The sequence below is a fragment of the Nilaparvata lugens genome, chromosome 7 (genome assembly GCF_014356525.2).
Source record: "Nilaparvata lugens isolate BPH chromosome 7, ASM1435652v1, whole genome shotgun sequence".
NCBI lineage: Eukaryota > Metazoa > Arthropoda > Insecta > Hemiptera > Delphacidae > Nilaparvata > Nilaparvata lugens.
In genome coordinates, this window is record NC_052510.1 from 43,326,138 (window position 1) to 43,348,697 (window position 22,560).

The following is a 22,560-nucleotide window of genomic DNA, read 5'->3' on the forward strand; positions in this document are numbered from 1 at the left end:
ACACATCAATACATATCCATGGATACCTATTGATGTGTATTGGCCCAAATACCTATTGATATCAATACATTTTTTTTATTGTTCTCTATTGATCTTGAAATAAGTGGACCTACAGCATTGGCTGAATTTTGAACTACCAAATTATTGCACTATTCTTCGATTTTGTATCATTCAAGTTTTTCAAGCTTGTCATTTTTTATGTGTAATTGAACATTCTCAACTGTATTGTATAAGACATCCACTTCACAATAATAACGATTCAATTAATTCCAATATAACAATCCATATTTATCTGACTGGTATATTTCCTTCCTCTCGAGTGAAATGAATCGAAACATGAACGATGAAATGGTTTACAACGTGACTAGAGTGAAGAAATATGTACACTCATAAAAGCACATGAATGTTGGTAAACATTTCTAAAAGTATATGAATCTCTATATATTGGTATGGATTTGGAGCCCAAAGCCTTCCGGCAATTCTCAACTTTTGTGAGGCTAGTCGCGCGTATTAAGCTTGTTAAAGTTTGTTTGGTTTGCCAGCTGAAAGTATGTAACTATCGAACGGATTACTAACGTTATCATACTGCCAACCGAACGTGACTTGAATCAATGATCTCCAGATCAAATGAAGTCAGGTCAAGTCAAGTCAATAGAAAGTTCCTGATATCTCACTGGCAGCTTACTCAACTACTGAGAAATAAGGATTGGATCTATCGTTGTGGATAACAATTTTACTGTTTTTCAGATAATTCTTGTTGAGTAGACATCTCTGATTTTAGAGTAAGTCTGGGTTTCTTTCCAAGTTTTAAAATTTTCAAAAAGTAGTAAAACAGTATTTTCCAGTTATCAGTGATGGTTTGGTGAAATGTTTTTATTTTATTTGGGTTTCAACTTGTCTAAATTATAAATTCCTAGTTCATATATATTTTGGACTCAAAATTGGACAAAACTTATGAAGTAATAATATTAGCCTATTTTTGGACGATTTCTATCCCAATTTGGAAAAGGGACAGTTTTGGGCTGTAAGCCTTTTGTTCCTTTCCCAATCATTCATAGTTGAGAATGATATTGTATCTATCAATGTATGAATGAATGAATGAATGAGTGAATGAGAGTAATGTTTCCACGAATACAAACTTTAAGAATTAGGAGCTTCGGAGATTTAATATTACTGTCCTATACGCTAAGAAAAGAAAATAATTTTACAGACTATGAACTTTAGAATTCAGTGTTGGAACATGGATATTAAATGATGCTGTCGTGTATATTAATTATTTAAAACAAATAATTTCAAAAGCTATAAACTATAGAATTGAATGATATGAAGGTGAAATGCAATTCCAATTACGGCAATATACGATTGCCTTGCCGTATCCTGTAACACAGAAAAGGGAATGATATTATATTGGAACCGTTTTGGGCTTATAAGCCTGTGGTACTTTTCTGTAAGTTGTGTAATTCTGAATGATTAAATAAATAAATAATCAAATAAATTAATATAGTTTTCTACTCTGTGCCTATAACTAAATGAGCATAGTAAGAGCAGATTGATATGCTCTCATTCTTCGAAAAGGATATCAAAGAATATGAAGAATATCCTACCTATGAATACTCCATTATTGCCAATTAACATTTTATGAATAGATGAAGTAGCACCGTATTTAATAAAAATTCTTGTCATATACGCATCTCATGTATTACCTTCTCCTTTTATGCATCTTATGCTACATATCATGAAATACCATATTCACCTCGTAGCATGACTCACGTTCTAGTGTAGGCTGATACCTAGTCAACCAGCCATCACTTATCAGATACCTTCTCGCATACGGACGCTAATGGCAGCTAATGTCAGCCTATTCTCAATTCTCAACAAGAACCGCGACCTATCCTTCCATTATATTCCAAAAATGTTATGGTCACAACCGGCGATATAAATGTTAATCAGGCGCCATCTCCTATGAAGTGAAATCACTTCATACTGTCAGTACTTATTGAATGGGGGATCTATGAGAAATGCTAACAGCTTGAATTGAATCTCGTCCAAGTATATGCATATTTTGGAACAGTTTAAACGTATTTATTCGCCAATTGTCTGGTTTTCATTCTCTGTGAAAATTATTACATTACTGGAGATCGGACTAATAACGGTTATTAGTCGATTGCATGCATATTATCCGATAATGGGTTGAAGCATGTTGCGAGATTTTTGATTTGATAGGTTGGTTATTGTAATGGATACACACACATACTCGTATGAAGATTTTTGATTTTCTGCTTCGGTTATTGTCTGTGATAATACATGTTGATCCATCTTTATAAAATGTTATTCAACTTCACAATGATGGCAGTGTTATAATGGCAGTGTTTGATTAGCAATGGTATTGCTATCCTTGTCTATCATTAAAAAAAAGCGGATAGCGCTATCTCTTTCTAGTTATGCTCTGTTGCCAGATTGTCTTTTAACAATGTAGAATTAACAAAATATTTCATCTTAAGCATGAAAATTTATTATGAAATTATTGAAAAATATAATTTATTGCTTAATCAAATACAATTCATTATTTTAAACGAGAATGAACAGTTATATTACATATTACATCAATAAACCTGTATCAGCTACCGTCTATAGAAGGCATTGACAAAAAGGAGGAAATTATAATCATTCGAGAACTTACTGTATATTGCATATTTATGGGAGAATCGGATTGTATTCAATCTTCAATTTATTTGAAAGCACGAAACCGCAACATATTAAAAACAATACAAAATTCATCATCCCAAGAAAAAGATTGGCTACCTGGTGCTGGAGAAAAAGAAGGTGCAAGAATACCTTGCCAACTATGAATCTTCAAGAAATAGGCAGATGTTTGGCAGAAAAAAGTAAAAAACTATGTTACAAATTTTTTTTATTCTATTTCATTTATTTATTATTTTTACAAAAGTAGCACTGATTGGGAGAGAAAAACTAAGGATACTTTTTGTACTAATTCTCTCCCAAATTTAGATAACATTTTGAAAGTCCGAAATAGGGTTATATGGTTTCACTTTTCTAAAATTTAGTCCATTTTCACTAAAAATAACTAAAACTAAGAATTTTAAATTTTGATGGTTAAAAACAGAATAAAAAACAAAAATATCACACTCAAATTCCTTTTTATCCACTCATTCCTTTGCATAAGAATGGTAACAAAAGTGATCCAGGGAACTATTGCCCAATTTCTCTGCTTTCATGTTTGTCAAAGGTGATTGAGAAATGTGTTAAGACTCGTTTGGTCGAATTCTTGGAAAAATATGAAATTTTATCTAATTGCCAATTTGGTTTTCGTAAGGGTGTAAGTACTTCTGATGCTGTATATAATGTTACTAAGAGAATTATTGAAACACTGGACAGGGAATAAAAATGTATAGCTGTGTTTTTAGATCTCCAGAAGGCTTTTGATACAGTGGACCACAATATTTTATTTAGAAAGTTAGAAGGTATTGGAATTAGAGGTGTTGCATTGGGTTTCTTCAAAAGCTATCTCAGTTGTAGATCACAGGTGGTTAGTGTTGATGGTATAATGAGCTCAGAATTAGAAATTACGATGAGTGTGCCACAGGGAACAGTTCTGGGTCCAATATTATTTTTGATTTACATTAATGACTTACTCAAGATAGAGCTTGAGAGCTGTTCTTTGTTTTCTTTTGCTGACGACACTGTTGCTATTTTCTGTGCATCAAAATGGGAAGATGTTTTTTGTAGAGCTAATGAGGGTTTGAAAGTTATAAAAAACTGGTTAGATTTCAACTTAGTTAGTTTGAATATATCAAAAACTACTGCAGTGTCATTTTCTTTGACCTCAGCAGGTCAGCCAGATAACCAGGGGAGTTTGGCTTTTCATGAAACTGGATGCGATGATAATAGTTGTCCATGTCCTATAATAATATTTAAGAACAGCACCAAATACTTGGGAATAATCATTGATAAGCATTTGAAATGGAGAGACCATATTTCATATTTATGTTCTAGGTTGAGGAAGACGCTGTATAAGTTTGTTCAACTGAGAAATATTTTTACAGTTGAGCAAATTAAAATGGTTTTCTTTGCGCTTGTGCAGTCAGTTGTGCGATATGGTATAATTGGCTGGGGTGGTTGTGGTGTTACCGTTCTTAAGCCTCTCATAGTATTGTATAAGAAAATTATTAAAATATGCTTGAAAAAACCGGTTAGATATCCGACAAATTTGCTCTATAAAGAATTTAATGTTCTCAGTATTGAGCACTTGTATGATCTTGACCTAGCTAGTTTTGTCTATTCGTGGCCCAATAGATTCCCTATAGCCCCTCATGGCGGCTATGTTACTCGTAGACAATCTGAGAGATTTTTGCTAGAACCACCTTGTAGAACAGCGGCTGCCAGTGCTCATGCAGCATGGTCCTAGACTTTTAAACCGTCTGTTGCTTGAAGTTCCTGGAGCATCCCAATGTATACCAATTTGTTATTATTCTTTCACTTTCAAAACTTTTAGGCAGTATCTTCGACACTACTTATTAGGGAGACTAAATGAAGACTAATTTTGATTTATTTCTCAAATCTGTTTGTAAATCTCAATTCTATTCTTAAAATACATATCTTACTTAGTATAACAGAGCAGAAGAGAATTTGTTGTTTTATTTTTAAATATTGGTGATCTTTATCTTTGATGTAGAACATATAGTTGAATCTCAATTGGGCCTATACTGATTACAAGAGCAACATTTGTATGAAAATAGCATAAGAGATTGGAATTTTCTTTTTTCTTTTTTCTTGATATTGTAATGTAAAATTATAAACTCGTATTATGTTATTAATATTACGATGTATATTAGTATCTTATGCTATCCAACATTCTAGAGATACACCATCCCTCATCACAAGCTTTGCTTAAAGAGGGATGCAACAATATTATTTAGAATATGATATTTTATATTCATTATTTTATAAAGAATTTGTATTTTATGTTTGTAAGTATGAATTGTATATTAATTTTTTGTTGACATTAATAAATTGAATTGAATTGAATTGAATTGAAAAATCACCATTAATTGGAACATTTTTCGTGATTTGACAAAATTTAGAGTCAATTAAAACACAACTCACTATTCAGAACAGCTGATTATTGAAACTAATCTCCTCTGATTCTTCCATTTACGGGTATATTCCAAACCTCTGTGCCTCTAAAATCAACCAATCTCTGTTACAAATTCGACTGTTATAACTCTAGAGAGGGTTGTTTGAACCTGTATAAATCGACTAATAATTGAGACTATGGTGTAATTTATTTCATACATATATCACACCGTTTTACATGATATTAATGCACCCTATGACTGTATTTCACACTACCTGCCTAACACACTTGAAGGTGGGGAAGTACTGTATGCATACGGCTACGGCTACCGTGTCTGTGAGCATGTAGAAACACTTCCAGGTAAGGTGAGATTTATTTCATACTGTCAGCATTGGTTAGATGGGAAGCTAGCTATAAGAAATGCTGCCAGTCTCAAGTGAATCTACAGGTATTTTCTCGGCCCGGCCAATTTATGTCTGTCATGTGAACAGCAAAGAACCCCGCTGTGAATATTTTGTAGTCATTCAATTTTTGAACCCTCGTGTGTGAGTGTGTAATAAACTGCTGTAAGCGAGAGCGTGTGTAAACTCTTGTAAACCATCTAATGTTATTAGTAAAACCGCTTGGAAATTGAGCGCCCTTATAACTAGTATCGTATTAACTGGAGAATAAATAAATGTTTTTATCTATTCAAACGAAGAATACGACCATTCAAGGTTGTCCATGAGTTTTGACTTTTATTGGAAACGATATTCTGTTTGTGATGGTATTTATGATGTTCAATACGGTTACCAAATTGAGGATCTGGAAAATATGGAAACAAATTGAAATAAAACGTTATAGCTCGTAAATGAATGGAGATAAACACCAGGAAAATGTTTAGATAGAACAACTCAAGAGGTAGAGATTTTTGAAGTTGAGAAATTTCCATTTTCTATCATATTTCGAGCTCGTTTCTTGAAATTATACAAGTTGATCGAGGAAGAAGAATAGACTCTATAATTTCTCCTCCACTTATCTGCAGATACATCAAATCGAGCTCTAAGCCCACTAAAAAACTTACTCAACGCTAAGGATTCGAAGTTCTTCACAGCTTCTTTATAGAAATGAGAGATTTTATCGGATGATTATTGAATGTTTATCTCATTGGACCTCCAGGGAAACATTATATTGACGATTTTATTGAAGGTAATTAATGAAGAATGAATTGGAACTGCACCACTTTTAAAATAAGACACAGGTTGCAATTGACAAATTGCCGGTTGCACGCACGTTCATTGAATTTAACCACGGTTAAGTAATGTCATCTAACGAAGCCAATGAATGGAACTGCATTGACGTAATTAATTCATGGTTTTAATAGACGTACATGCATAGATTCAACCATTTTCAGCTATTAGTGAAGTTGTGTTTCTTTTCTGGCTCAAAATTTTGTAAAATTACTCAAAAATTTCCAATTTGTAGAGATTTGAGCAAAATATTTTTGTTTTTAATCAGTTTTTAGAAATCAGAATTCAAAATTTTTAGTTTAGTCATTAGCTTTGAAGTGGAAATTGGACTTTTTGAAGTGAAAGTGAAATCTTGACCTTATTTTTTTTGAAACTTTTATTTGTAAAAATTTGGGAAAAGACAGTTCTGGGCTATGCCTGTTGTCTTCTCCCAATCATATTATATATATTATAATCATGATTTGTAATTTCAATGAAATGAATGAATAAATTTTCAAAATTATGTAGTCGCATTACTATCCTATTATACTACTCTCATAGTATTGTAGATAATAATAGCAGCCCACCTACTTCCAGTTGTTATATATTCAGCTCAGTGACGGCAAATCACCAAAACTAAACTGAAGCAGTATGTTTCTCCAAGTAGGGTGTAGCTAATAACCTAATCTCCGTTTCTGAACAATTTTCCAAGAAGTTGTGAAAAGAAGGGGATTTGCCTGTTGTTTGGCGAGCATGGCTAATCCACCAATTGTGCGCAGGATAGCAAGAACACCATATTAGACAAAGATGAGAAGATGACACTGGAAAGGTGTCCGACAGAAATGCGACTAATTAGGTAGAAACAGCCTTTCAGTTCTCGGTAAAACAGGAATAAGCCGATAACGTGCGTCTAGGTGTGTGGTGGTGTTCTGTGTTATAATAGGTCTATGTTATGCGGGTCTTTTGTTGTGTCGTCATGAGAACAGGGAGTAGGGAAACGATAGATTATGTAGACAAGGGATTGGGAGGATAAGGAGGATGAGGAGGAGGAGGAGGAGGAGGAGAAGTAGGAGGAGGAGGAGAAGAAGTAGGAGGAGGAGAAGGAGGAAGAGGAAGAGGATGAGGAGAAGAAGAAGTTAATGAACAAAAAAAAGATGAAAAAGAAGAAGACAATATGATGAGAAGGGAAATTATCAAAACTTGGAGAAAAAATAAAAATTAAGAAGAAGATGGGAAGAACGGGTTCGCGATGAGGGAACGAAATAGGATTGGGAGTAATAGGATTGGGAAGAAGAGAATGAGAAGAGAAAAGAGGAGGAGAAATTGATTTGATTGGTAAGCTATGTCTTGAGCGTTACTTTATTATAACATTACAGATAAAACACACTTGGCCACAAACAAAGCTTGTAAATGATTCACATCAAGTTCTCTGGGAATGGCAATAATAAATATGAATTTCATAGAATAAAAAATCTCAAAAACTGAATAGAGATGATAAACTATGAAGAAACGATGTCAACTATGAAGTAACAGAAAGAAGACACAGAAGAGTGTTAGTGGAAAGGAGAGGAAAACGTTTTCAAAGATTCAGAAGGAGAATAAATAAATTATTGTAAATGGAGGAAGGAGAGATTTCGAAATTGAGTTATTGAACGTAAAAGCTGTTCAAATTTATCTACATGTGGAACCCATGTAAAGTTCAAATTTGCAATTGGGGTTGAGTGTGCTACAAATAGAAACAATCCAGAAAAGTAGGAAGCTTTAGAATCAAATGTTCTTGATTTTCAAATTGAAATGGGAATTATTGTAAATTCAATGATAATCTCTATAAAATTCAAAATTCAAGCAGGAAGAAGCAGATTATGAATCTTGGAAAGAAGGTTTAAATGGAGTGAACAATAAGTAATCCAATTAGGCTATTCTTCCAACAAATTGAGGAACCAAATAAAGAGAATGGTTGCAAATTTGGGAGAGAAAGACCAGATAATGAGATATATAGAGAGAGAATTGAATTGGATTGCCTTCATCAAGGGCGGAGTTAGGACTCTAAGTCCTCTCTGCCACACAACCCAGGCGCGGATCCACGGGGGGGGAAAAAGGGGAAATTTCCCCCCCCAAAATTTCGGCTTAAGCACTATATAGAATTGATTTTTCAACCATTTAAGTGAATATAAATATCTGTACACTAAAACTGAAAAATCATATTCTTTCATATTCAACCTGTAGAGTTTGAGAATTGAATATATTCAATATAAAATATAAATATTCCTATTCAATACTCTCTGACTATGAATACATCAATAAACTCTTGTTTGAAGTGCATGAGTATTGTTTCTATAGTTTTTTTAAGACAATTCATCTTCAGGCATTAACAACACAACTTGGCGGTCATTTTAATTATTTTAACTTCTATTTTCCCATTCTCCAAGTTTGAACTATTGTGCCCATTTATCTGGTATAGTCCCCATTGTATCTAACCCGTACTCTTTTGTTAGCCGGTCGGCTAATGTTATTTCTCAGTTCATTTGATTGCTTCTCTTTTAGCTAATTTGTTGTGATTCATCTAAAAGTGCCGATAGTGTTATCTAGTTGGAAGTGGTAATTTTTAACCTGAAAGTGTTAAGCCAGTAGATTAGATTGAGCAGATTATGCCAAACAGATGATGTGTGTCGAGTTCTGTTTAATTTGGTAGACTTTGATTTCATCAAAGTGTCATTTCAAAATCGAACGCCCAAAAATGAATGTGTGTTTAACTGGCTTTAGGTGGGAACTCACTGTGTGTAATATCATATAATGAAGTAGTTTTCAAATAGCTTGGCAGCAATTAGATGATCGACGTGGCAAGTTTGAGGGGAAATTCACATTCCAATGGAATAGATTACCATATTTATGTGATATTATACTGAATTTTAGTTGTTGTATGGGCATGAGGGATGGACATTAACGAAGGCATTGAAGGCAAAGCTGCAGGCGTTTGAACTGTGGTTGTATCGGCGCATTCTTCGTATTTCATGGATAGGAAGGGTGAGGAATTCTGAGGTATTAGAACGAAATGGGATGACAATGGAGGTTCTTTACTGTATTAGAAGCTTCAGTATTTTGGACATGTGATGCGCAATGAGAAGTACAGATTCCTGCAGTTGATAATGGAGGGCAAGATTGAAGGAAGACGCCGGCCTGGAAGAAGGAAAACATCCTGGTTAAAGAACCTGAGAGAGTGGTTCAACATTGACTCAACATCTCTGTTCCGAGCTGCAGTCAATAGAATCCAAATTGCTTTGATGATCGCCAATCTCCGTCGCGGAGCCAGCATATAGAAGAAGAAGAAGATACTAAATTTTAGTAGAAGTTTCAACTAGAATGAAACGAAAACTAAAATGCATGGTAGCTTTCTAGAGATGCGAGTACTGTGATAAGTTCTTGTTGAAATAATAAAAGAAAGAGGAGAAGAAGATTCTTGGTATTATAATTGGATAATCTTGGTATTATAATTGATTGTAGCCTGAGATGGAATCCTCATATCGATCACATTGCAAAAAGACTTCAAGCGCTAAATGCAAAAATTTATTATCTGCATAGAAACATCACTCCCGACTGCTTGTATCTAATTTATAAGTCACTGATGGAACCTATTGTTAGATATGGAATTGAAACATGGGGATGTGCAGCAAATTATCTTTTAAAAAGAATAGAGCGAATCCAACTGAGAACATTAAACTGTATAACAACCAGAATCCCTCCCTGTCTTTAATATTGATCCAAACAACCTACAAAACATCTATATATTTTACCATACCCTATCACCCAGAAATTTTTACTTTTACAAACTTATAACACTTTTTAAATGTAATTTTCAGTATAGATTTCTTGCTCCTGCCGCACCTTACAACTTGAGATTTCCATTAATATTCCTAGTCCCCAGATTCAATAATGTATACAGCAAAAGATCCCTCCACTATGTTCTCCCTACTTATTCAATAGACTTCCCCAAAATATTCGAGACTACACTAAAAAGGACATAATGATGTATCTTAATATTAATGCGAACACACTAAACTTATAATTTATTATATACTTAGATTATCTATAATATATATTATTATTGTTACTATTATTTGGCTACACAATTACCAGCGAGTTTTTATATTATTTCTAAGTTCTGGCTGGCTGAAATTCTATTTTTCTCATTGTTGACACTGCCGCCTGCCTCAGCGATGAAATGTTTTATCAAGATAGTGTGAAACAATCCTTCTTTCTATTTTTCTTCTTCTTTTTCATACTTTTCAGTTGATTTTTCTTATTCAACAAACTTTGTAAAGTTATTTTTTAGTTTATACTTTCTTGTTTTTATTACATTACATATTGTCTTTTCTTTATTTATTTCGAACTTCGAATGTCATAAAAATTCCTAGTAAACTTACCTAATTATGTTCTTATATTGTTTTTGTGATTGGGCACCCGCCGAAAAACCTACAGGTTTGGCAGGACCCTAAATTGTTTTTTGAAATTTTGAATAAAATTTGATTTGATTTGATTTGATTTTGAAGAATGGGGAAGATGTAAAAAGATGAAAAAGAAGAACTAGTAGTGGAAGAAGTAGAAGAGAGAGCAGTAGAAGGAGGTAGAGAAAGTGAATGAGAAATCACAGTTTCACTATGATTTCAGAATTATAAATAAAGAATATCATACAACAGTCGAATAACCTTAACCTATCTCCAGGTAGTAAAACATCAACCATCTCACCCTCCCACTTATTCAGCGCCATTCTTTGCCTATCAGCAATATTTTTTATTTTGAAAGAAGCTGGGAGAAAAAATGAACACAATTTACAAAAGCTGAGTGGAGAGCTGAAGCAAACTGACTCGTAAGTTATAATGTTGATGGAGCTGGCCATCAGGCCATTAGGCGGATGTCGGAAGCTTTTGATTTGAATTTGTTGAAAGACATATAATTATTTCTATTATCTTTGAAAGGCATCTTTTAGTAGATAAATAATGTGCAGCAGAATGGGAGACGTCTGCTTTCGCAAAGTAAATGGGCTGTTAGCTGATGAGAGAGAGACATTGTGAGAGGGGGGGGTAAAGGAGAAAAAGTAAAATGAGGAGGAAGAAAATGAGAAGTAAGAGTAAGGGAGGGAGGTGGAAGACAACAAAATAGAGCAAGAATAAGGGGTAGTAGATGAGGGAATAAAAACTAAGAAAATGAGAAAGAGTAGTGCAAATGAAAGAACATGGAAAAGAATGCTAAAAAACAGACAGAGAGAAGAGAGTATGAGGTTTTCGAAAGAGAAGAAGAAATGGGTGGATGGAAAGATCAAAAGGAAGATAATTATTGTTTCGGATAGATTAAGAAAAAGTGAGAGAGGAAGAGGAAGATGTAATGGGGAACAAGGAAAAATAGGGAGTAAGAATCTGGTTAAAGCTGGGGAGTAAGCACCAAGAAAAGAGGAGCAAATAAACAAAGAGAAGACGAAACGGGACGGACTGAAACAGATGAGAAGGTGATGAAGAAGGAAAACTGAAGAACGTCGGAAAAAGGGGGTGAAGAGAAGAAGACGTAGACGAAAAGATGAGATGAGGAAATGAAGGAGAGATGAGTTGTAGGAAAATAACCAGCTAAAAAGAACGAAAGCAGTGGAATGAAGTCTTAGAAATGAAAAGGCAGAACGTGGTGGATGGATAAAAAATTATAAAGGAGAGGATATAACAAATTATAAAGGAGTGGAAAGTTTCAAAGTATGATGAAAGAGAAGGATTAGAAAAAATGAGAAGAAGATTAGAAAGACAGAAGGAAAATGGAAAAGGTAAGAAACAAAGAGAGCACGACAAAAGAATGAAAACAACAAGAATATGAAAAAAATATCAAATTAATTGGTGAAGATTACTAGTGATGAGGAAGAAAACTTGAAGAAGGTGAGGCAATACCAAGGACAAATAACAAAGAGAACAATAAGAGGAATAAGTAGAAGAGGACGAAAGAGAAGTAGAAATAAGAGAGAGAACCCAAGAAGAACAAGACAAATGGAAAAACAAGATTGCGAAGAAGAAAGGTATAGGAAGGAAGACAAAAAAGATGAGAGGATAGAGCGGAGATGAGAAAGAGAAGACGATAAAGGTCAAAATGAGCTCGTTTAGGGCCCACTCATCTTGTGTGTCAGTTTTCATTTTCAGCGAGCAGATCGCTTGCGATAATTTATAACTTATTGTAGAGTGTAGAGCAACCTGTAGGCTGTGGAGTGTAGACCCTCTGCTCAGCCCAATTATCGTAAATGAAATTCGGACCCTCCTCAATCTACCTGTCGTCAATTTCGTTTCATTTTTTACAACGTTGTTGATGAAATTGAAGGCCTATTCGTCATCAGCCGGTCGGCCCCGGATCCCCGGTTAATCATCGTTGATCACAGGTTAATTATCGGTCTGATCGTTGATCGCCGGTCATTATTGGCTCTTGATTCTCGGTCAACAGTGATAATTATCCATCTAAACGTTTATTGATTCATTGATAACGGCCTGTTGATTGCTCAATGTTAAGTCTCCTAGTTTGATCACGAAGTAGCAAACAACAATTTTTAGCTGTTAAATGTTTCACGTCTATTTAAGTTAACCGTGATCAACCGTCGATTAATGTCGCGAACGCAAGCATTGTCTATTCGTCCGATTTGTCAATTGACTCTCGGTTTGATGAGACGTCATTCTACCGCGGTTAAATTCAATCAGCTACAGTGAGATTCAATGATCCGAAATGGTCAGTGATGCGACTTTTCCCTTTAGAAGGTAGCTACCGTCTTTTACAGTATATAGCTGTGATTCAAGTTATACCAATAAATCTGATCTGATATTGATATTAATGTCATTGATGATATTGATTCTCAATATATCAAATATATGAGATTCTCAATAATCTCAAATATATTATATTTCGTTTGTATAAATGTATCATTTTCATGATTCAATGAAAAACTTAAATAATTGAGATAAAATACTTCGGTAATTCATCATTCATTTCTACATAGTCCACAAACAATTTGTCAACGATGTGGAACTGGAAAAGGTAAGAGCTATTCGCTTTGTACTCGTACAAAGACAGTCAAGGAAAGCAAACTTATGTTAGTCAGGTACTGACATTATAACCCGTATCTTACTATACTTTTGTTTCAAATTAAATTTTTTAATAGATCTGTTCTTAAAGGTTGGTCATTGATCAAATTTCTCGAAGTTATTTTCAATTTTAACCTACAAATCGAAAGCTCAATCACATAGAAGTGGATACAAATGAGGAATATTGATATAATAATTCCACACTTACATTCTGGATTTAAATAGTATGAAGCCGTTTTGGAAAGAGTGTGACAGTAGCTGAAATAATGCTTGAAGCTGGACTCGTACACATCAGAATCAGTGCATGTGTCCGATGCAAATATTTGCCCCTGAAATATGGGACTGTTCAAACTCACTCGGCCGGGCTAAAAAGGAATACTCACATTAGAACTCATTAAAAGAATAAATTTACATTTACTGTAACTGACAAGTAGTATTCTGATACTGATAAGTGGGAATTCATATTTTTTTTAAATATGCAAATCATTAAATTCAACTGGAGATTGATGTGAGAAGAATAGTTTCACAGTTCTTGGAAATCGTTTAATGCTGCTCTAGGATCTAGGAACTACAGTTGAGAAAATTATAATTAAAAACACATATATTGGCGGTGATTAAAAATTAATTCACTAAACTGATCTGAAATTCTCCTGTTTCTCTGACAACTTTTAATACTGTATCCTGGCAGTCTGCAACACTAGAATTAAGTATCTCCATACGGATTCAATTACCGCCTTTTACACTTCAATTTTGACAGTAATTACTATCCATCAACAGTAAACTGTTTAAATTGAATGGAAAGCTATTGTTACTCCATCACTTGATCCAACGTACTCGAATAACTGACATTTCACACTCACACTGTTGATAGGAAGAGTGTTGTAACTAAAACCAAACTATTGTTCTAGTTTGATTGTCTAGTTTGTATTCACTTCATGTTTGATTTTAGATAAAAATTCAATTTTTTGATTGTTGAAACGTCTAATAAGACGTTTATCTTCAGTATCTTCGAATTATCTTCAGTATAGAAACTCCAGGGACGAGGAAATATTGAAAAAAGGGTGAGGATGTTTTCAGGATCTAATTAGAATAAGTACTGTTTGTTTTCTTGATAGAAGGACATCCTAATTGTAGGTTCAAGACAACTGCTTATTAAATTGGGGAAATATTTTTCACTATTGGATTGCTAGTAATGTTATTCATACCGATAATACTTATCTGCTATTATGTTTTTAACAAAACATTGAAAGGGTTTCTGTAATGTGCTACGAATGAACTATCACGAATTATCATGGGAAACTATACAAAATTATTATTGGAGAATTAATAGTTGGGGCTCTTTTATTTCAATATTGTTCTATCCATCGTCTAGTTGATTATAATTACTATACGAATACTTGGAAAAGGACTAATCACTCAAAATATTGATGGACTTGAATGGATACTTGTGATGTATTGAGAATTATTATTTATTGATGTTATATTATAAAGAGAATTATTATTTTATATTATGAAAATATTATTGTGTATAAGTAAGTTGGTAGCATTGCAGCACCAATGTTGAAGCCAGCTGTTTACTACTTTAAAATGATTCACTCTGTTCTGTTCGTGTCTACAAGATGTAGTCAGGAGAATAAATGAATTATTACGAGAATTCAATGGAACTTATTTATGTATTGTATTCACCAGACCAGTACACCACAATACTCATTTCCATAAACTCAAGTATTACCTACTCCAATTTCACTTAAGCCTTGTTTACTCTATGCAATACAGTTTGACAGTTTCTCAGTTCTTGTTAAACGAGTGAGTCCATAAATGAGACAGGTGGTAATGAAAGTTGGAAAAGAAATAAGCCTGGTTAGATTGAAGAAGTGTGTAACTATGAATGATTACTGTATTTGCAAAAAATTGGAATATTAATCAAGAAGGATGAAGGACTATAAGAAGTAGAGTGTGAAGGATAACCGTAAAAATGGAGCACAGGAACAAGAAATATATAAAAGAAGAGGAAGAGAAAAAGTGATGCAAGGTGAGGATGAAATGAAAAAATATCAATTGAAGGATGATTATTTCGTAGTACAATAATATTGTAAGCCAATAATAATTGTACGTCACTCATCATTCAATGATTGGCATCTGTACGCCTTTGATTGGCATCAGCTTACATTGGTGGATTGATGAATGGAATATAAACACATAATGAATAGAAGAACAGACACATTCTGGAAGGATGAGAAGTTTGTGAAATTGAGAGAATATTTCTCTATAAAAACTCATAGAAGTGCCCACATTCACAAACCAAAAATATCTTTGATTAGCCATGGAGCACTAGTTGGTTATCACTAGGAGCACTAGATCATCTTGATAACCAACAAATTATTAATAATATGGAAATGAATATTTCAATTTCAATGGCCATCGTGAATAATATGGATTATTAATCTATAATAATTCAATGACCTATACTGATAGATAGTTTTATAGTAACTATATTACCCACAGTATGGCCATTGACTGTCACGCTTCTGATTGGTTAGCTCAGTCACAATAATGGTACAAATGCGCCATTAAGATTCCAAACAAACTTTTAAGTCCTATCTTAATTGAAAATTAGCATTGGAAATTTGGAACTTATCACTTCTTTTACCGATTGTAAACATATTTTGAACTCACGATGAGTTTGATTCTTTGATATATCATTTTCGAAGGGAAATTGATTATATTTTAATATAGGCAGTAAAGAAAATTTTAAAAACACTAATAAAGCTTCAAACATTAATTTTCCTTCCTTCGGACTCATCGCAGACCACTTCTAGAGCTTTCGCGGACAACTTATTGGGAACCAGTGATCTAGATAAATATGCAGACAGATAAATTTCAATTTTATTGTATTTCCTCATCCAATTTATTGGATCGAACTTCAAATAATCCAATTTAAAATATGTATTGCGGCTCAATTAAATATAACATTTTATGAAATTTTTAACCGTGATTAAGTGCTGATTAATTAGTACGTCTTGACTTCTATTATTGATTCTCTTCAGTACTGAGTACCCTGTCCATATCATGTTCAATAATTGGTCAATAGTTATTGATAAAATATGGTTTCAGAGTTGCATTACCTCGAGCTTATAAGATTTGAAATATCACTAAATATGAATAATAATGGTTATGGGTTATGTGTTTTCTTTTTGAATTGCTTACATGTTTATTTAAATCATTAAGTTGAACTATGGCTAGAACAATTGGCTTTTTCACAGTTCATATCCAATATCCAATATTTATATTCAATGTGTTTACAATATTTTCGTCAGACTTATTGGATGTCAACTAATAAAACAAGATATTTGAATGCTATGGAATCTATTGTGATGAGACTATATTGGAAATATAGAAAAAACATTAAAGAAATTATATCGAAGTTAATAATCACAAAAATATGCTTTAATAAGTAAAGGCAAGCGATTTTACTTATAATCGCCTATAAGCTCCATTGTGAAATTCAAATATTTGGAATCTTCATGGCGGCGGCGGGAAAAAAATTCCAATGGCCATACTTTGGGTAATACAGTTACTGTAGTTCATATGATATCGGTGTGGTATTGGTAAAACAATAGATCTCTTTAGGGCTTTTGGAACTCCATGTGTCGGAAAATTGATATCTTCATCAAATTCAATCTTAGCTCATCTTCAATCTCAACTTCATTTGATTACTCCTCGTCATATTTGGTATTTCCTTTTTCTACACCTTAATTTCAATACAAATATTCGTTTTATAATTTCCTTTTTCGTACTCTACTCATCTCTAACATTCTTTCCTTTTTCGTACTCTACTCATCTCTAACATTCCTTCCTTCTTCTATTCATGACACAAAATAACTGTTGCAGAATCATCAATTCTGGCTCAAATTCAAATTCGTCTTCTTCTTCCTCTTCTTCTCCTTCTACTTCTTCCTCTCCTTCTTCTTCTTCTTCTTCTCTTCTTCTTCTTCTTCTTCTTCTTCTTTCTTCTTCTTCTTCTTCTTCTTCTTCTTCTTCTTCTTCTTCTCTTCTTCTTCTTCTTCTTCTTCTTCTTCTTCTTCTTCTTCTTCTTCTTCTTCTTCTTCTTCATCATCATCATCATCATCATCATCATCTTCTCCTTCTTCTTGATTTTCTTAATATACTTGTAATGTCATCTCTCACTTTCCATGTTCATCTCCTTCATCATTTCCATTGCACTCAGGTCAGCACCAGTTAGTACTCAGTTGACTACCCAGTTAGATTATAGTTAACTAGTCAGTTATTCATCGGCGAGAGAGGTGATGGTAATTTGTGTGCCAGCCACAGCAGCCTGCATTCTGTATTGGTTTTGTGCGACCGCAGAGAGCCGCGAAGTGGCCCAACATCCCTGGAGGGTGTCCTCTGCCTTCCGCTTTCTGCCTCAAGAATGCCTTGGTCAACTAAGCATCAGCTGACCTCCTTGCTGAGGATTCCTTCATGTTCAACTGGAGACCACAGAGATGATCATCATCAGTCAGATTTCTCAGAATGGGAAGCATTGCTGTCATCAATGCTAACTGCTTCAAGTAAAACTCACCACAGAGTTGTGATGCAGCAGAGATCATCCTTAAAGCTTCACTTGAGAGAAACAGCAATAACACTTTGTATGCTGACAATTTCAAGTGACTATCACTGATTCAAATTCAACCGCAAATCATAGTTCCATCCGTCACTTTAACCAGGTTGTACAAGCTCATGAAATTTCAATTTACGTAAACCAGTTACGAAAATTAGTGTAATTTAAGTGTCTTGTTTACGTATTGCATTGCATACATTAGTAGTTGTCATGATACCGTACTCCAGGTAATTTCACAGAGGTTTTTAATATTACAAGAGAACGAGTTGTAAGGAGAAGAAGAAAAACGATGAAAAAGAAGAAGAAGATAAAAAGAAGAAGAAGAAGAAGAAGAAGAAGATTGAGAAGACTGGTGAGCGCGACATTTTTTTTTAGTTTGTAATGTTAATGTTCATAGTGTTGTATTGTTAGTATTTTTATAATTTTAAACTCTCATTGAAGTGCTTTTTTCTTGTATTTTTAGTTTTTTTACTCTTTCTCAATTTGCTTTGTAAACTGTAACACTTCTTTTTTTATTTTAAGTAGTATTTTTTCTGCCCAAACAGGTTTCTGTAACCTCTGGTATTATTTTCCATGTATATTTGATTTTTTTAATGTTCTTCAGGGTATGGTTGTGATTTTTTAGTTTATGGTGATTGTTTCAGTGACTATGTAATTTCATGCTCTGTATATATTGTAAAAATGGAAAATGAATTGATTTGATTTGATTTGATTTGATTTGATTTGATTTGATTTGATTTGATTTGATTCGATTTGATTTGATTTGATTTGATTTGATTTGATTTGATTGATTTTTGATTTGATTGATTTGATTGATTTGATTTGATTTGATTTGATTTGATTTGATTTGATTGATTTGATTTGATTGATTTGATTTGATTTGATTTGATTTGATTGATTGATTTGATTTGATTTGATTGGATTTGATTTTGATTGTGATTTGATTTGATTTGATTTGATTTGATTTGATTTGATTTGATTGATTGATTTGATTTGATTTGATTGATTTGATTGATTTGATTTGATTTGATGTGATTTGATTTGATTGATTTGATTTGATTTGATTTGATTTGATTTGATTTTGATTGTTTGATTTGATTTGATTTGATTGATTTGATTTGATTTGATTTGATTTGATTTGATTTGATTTGATTTGATTTGATTTGATTGATTGATTTGATTTGATTTGATTTGATTTGATTTGATTTGATTTGATTTGATTTGATTTGATTTGATTTGATTTGATTTGATTGGATTTGATTGATTTGATTTGATTGATTTGATGATTTGATTTGATTTGATTTGATTTGATTTGATTTGATTTGATTGGATTTGATTTGATTTGATTTGAAAAAGAATGAAGAGAAGAAGATGTAGAAGAAGAAGAGGAAGTAGAAATAGAAGGAGAAGAGGAAGAATATTGAGAAGAATGGAAAGAAGAAGATGTAGAAAAGTGAAGAATGGAATAGTATGTGGTTGAAATCGTGAATAAATAAATAAAAATCGGTTCATAAATGAATACCGGTGAGTAGTACAGTATACAGTATACATGAAATCTTGACCTGTTATACTCACTGATAAAAATACAAGACGGGCCTCCACTTCGGGAGCAGCGAGAGTATAAAAAAGCTCAAGTTAACATAAAAAAGCACATAAAATAAAAAAATTCTTTTGAAAGGAACTAAACAAAAAGAAAAACGTTGTAAAAGTACAGTGGCCAGAGCGTTGTCAGAGTACCGCCCATCTCAAAACCGACATAAAAGCGTGCCTTTATATATTTTCTCGTTTTTAAAAACGAATAAATAACCGCTCCACCCACTTTTCGGTGGTTCCAGAGTATAATAGAGTCGATTCTTTCACGTGTAAAATACGGCCGAATACATTATTTTCGGTTCGGCGTTAGTGTACATAATATTTCATGTAGTAACTTACATCAGGGAAAGGCAAGTGAAGTGAGCCATTGTTGTCTATAGTCCAGGAGTCTGTCTGATCTTGGCTGCGATAACGCCTTTCTCTCTCTTACACTCTCTCTCTCTTTCTCAATCAGTCTTTCTCTCTCTATCTATCTCCATCAACCCCCTCTGGACACCCCCCCAACGGTCACATATATTTATCTATGACAGGTTAGTGTGTTGGTCAGTGCCAATGTATTTCATAGTGAGTATGCACCCACTAAAACGTCAGGTCGAAATGTATTCGTGGTTGGGATTGGTTGCAATGGATACAGTTTCGGATTACATTGGTCTCATATTTCGTGCAATGACTTATGGTGCTGGATGAAGTGAAGTCTTGTAACGAGAAGTGGGTTGGTAGTGGATTAGGCTACTCCAATGAAATTCAAGTTGAATAAAGTTGAGAATTAAAATACATGTTGTCATAATCTGTTATTTATTTGTGAAATGGAGTTTTCTAAAAAAAGTGAATGGGATGGTTGGTACTTTGTAACTGAATAGCTCTTGCAAAAATATGCATAATAAGTTGCAAATGATGTATGAATATTATATTCCTTATAATGTTGTTGAAAGTTTGTGGTCGATTTCTGACATAACCATACGTTGTAAAAAGTTTCGAATATTATACTTACAAATCGAAATTATATTGTACTGCTGTTTGCTAATGAGTTATGAATTAGAAATTCCTTCACTTATAATTGAAATATAAATATTCACCTATTACTTGAAACATTGTTTCATAGAGCTTTTATTTTTTGTATTTTTTTTATCGGGGTGATAAAGTATACGTTGTAAAAAGTTTCGAATATTATACTTACAAATCGAAATTATATTGGACTGCTGTTTGCTAATGAGTTATGAATTAGAAATTCCTTCACTTATAATTGAAATATAAATATTCACCTATTATTTGAAACATTGTTTCATAGAGCTTTTATTTTTTGGATTTTTTTTATCGGGGTGATAAAGTATGAGATTATTATTACTTTCTTTCTTCTGACTGGGTGATGTGAGGAAGGGTGAATTTCTCTTCTTCTTCTTCTTCTTCTTCTTCTTCTTCTTCTTCTTCTTCTTCTTCTTCTTCTTCTTCTTCTTCTTCTTCTTCTTCTTCTTTCTTCTTCTTCTTCTTCTTCTTCTTCTTCTTCTTTTCTTCTTCTTCTTCTTCTTCTCTTCTTCTTCTTCTTTCAATAACAACAGGAGTCTGTGAAGGTGCAGTCTCTGGTAGTCAGATGTTGTCTCTAGTGATTCCTTATTTTGGGTGTGGCACTTGGTCACCTGGGATTGAAGAATCAAGAGAGAGAGAGAGAGTGAGAAAGTGGAAGGAAGAAAGAAAGAGTTGGAGATCGCCACCCACTGATAGATAAGAGACTTGCTTGTTTTGACAGACCTCTCTCAGCTTCCAGTCAAATCGTATTAGACCTGAAAAGTATTCTATCGAAGAATATCAATTTGGTCTCAAAATATTGCTGGTCATCATCCCTGTTCAAAATGTTGATGTAGATATGACAGAATCTGGCAGAAATAGATAAATAGAGAATGGAAGATGAAAATGTCCAACATATATGAAAAGTGAAAATTGTAGAATGAATGTAGAGAAGGTGACAGTATCTTATCAGTGACCATATCTACAGCTCTTCATATTTATCCCACTTCTTGTAGAAGCTATGAACTATGTGGGGAAGAATACTATTGTATCGAATGATTGTTTGATGTCAAAAGTATTCAGTTGAAAAAAAATTAAAAACATTATTACTTTGTGCCACCTGTACATCTCAAGCTGCGTACAGACTTGAGCACGAACACATGCATTTCATTTTTCATATGCTGATTCTATGCTTATTATACCTTACTGTTCCTGTACAAATACAGATATAATCAGGCGATGTGAAGTGAAATGCTCAAGTCTGTACGCAGCTTTAGATTTGAAATGAATTTTTTAATGTTGCTTTCCATTACGAACTGCTTGTTAATCACTTTTGAACACTTGAATTACGACATAGCAGTCTGATGTTCATAAATAATAGCATTAGCTTCAACTTACATTTATTGGAGCGTATTCGGACATTGGGCCCTTCCTCAACACTGGTTGACACTTCCGTTGAGGTTCGTTGAGGTTGACACAACGGAAATGTCGGCCAGTGTTGAGGAAGGGCCTAGTGTCCAAAAGCGCTCCACAAATATAAGTATAGAAGCTGATAGCTTTTATTTATAAAAATCAGATTGCTATGTCTTAATTAAAGTGTTCAAAAGTGATTGAAATATATAAAGGACTATGAAATGAATAATTCTATTAAGTGATGGAATGTTCGTAATAGTTTGAGTTTGAGCAAATTCAACAATACATTTGCAATGAAGCCTGTTTAGATAGTTATGATACATATATTGGGTGATACATGTATTACTCATTGAAATATTGTTAATAAGATGGCAGGCAGACCGTGGCTGCAAGTTCAGTTAGAAGAATTATGTTACAATCCGTTGCTCGGATAAACAACATTGTAATTAAAACATTTGCATCAATCACTACATTTTGTATCTGATAAACTGAGAGTGGATTGACATGTAAAAGCAGATTTCATGTATTAAA

The 22,560-nt window shown here is 33.4% G+C and overlaps 1 long non-coding RNA gene across 1 annotated transcript in view; it reads right to left on the bottom strand.

The window, feature by feature from the left end:
- The window catches only part of LOC120352421, a 38,478-nt gene extending 17,382 nt beyond the window's left edge, over positions 1-21,096 (bottom strand). The window contains exons 1-2 of the long non-coding RNA XR_005571833.1: positions 19,954-21,096; positions 13,609-13,765 (exon numbers count right to left, since the gene is read on the bottom strand). This is a non-coding gene — a long non-coding RNA (uncharacterized LOC120352421). The remainder of the gene's footprint in view (positions 1-13,608; positions 13,766-19,953) is intronic.
- Positions 21,097-22,560: the final 1,464 nt, after the last annotated feature.